Here is a 609-nt window from a genome sequence, read left to right as displayed (position 1 = left end):
GCATCTTCATCCACATCCCTCAGCATCTTCATCCACCTCCCCCGGCATCTTCATCCACCTCCCTCAGGATCTTCATCCACCTCCCCCGGCATCTTCATCCACATCCCTCAGCATCTTCATCCACCTCCCTCGGCATCTTCATCCACCTCCCTCAGCATCTTCATCCACATCCCTCAGCATCTTCATCCACCTCCCTCGGCACATTCCCGGGATCCCTCTGCACATTCCCGGGATCCCTCCGCACATTCCCGGGATCCCTCGCCATCCTCTCCAGCACGGCCGTGGACTGAGTGATCCCGAGGCTGCTCTGCCACCACTGTCGGACCCAACCTCGGGCCACGTTTTTTCGGGAATGGGAGGGGCAGATCCCGGCGCCCGCGTCGAGGCCCCGACCCTCCTTTTTGGGAGGGAAACAGTTAAAATTCCAGGGGAGGGAAGGAGCTTCCATGAATGAAGACAAAGTTTGGCGGGGGGCCAGGAGCGGGGGGAGGGGGAGCGGGGAGGGGGCGGCCGCGCCAACGCCGAAATCCCAGGAAAAATTAACCCCCCCCTCCCAAAATCCAGAGCCAATTCCATGTCAGGATGTGCCAAACCGGCCGGTACCCCATT

This window comes from Corvus brachyrhynchos, unplaced genomic scaffold (genome assembly GCF_000691975.1).
Source record: "Corvus brachyrhynchos isolate BGI_N302 unplaced genomic scaffold, ASM69197v1 scaffold787, whole genome shotgun sequence".
Lineage (NCBI taxonomy): Eukaryota > Metazoa > Chordata > Aves > Passeriformes > Corvidae > Corvus > Corvus brachyrhynchos.
The sequence above is the reverse complement of the archived record's forward strand: the minus strand, read 5'-3'. Positions refer to the sequence as shown.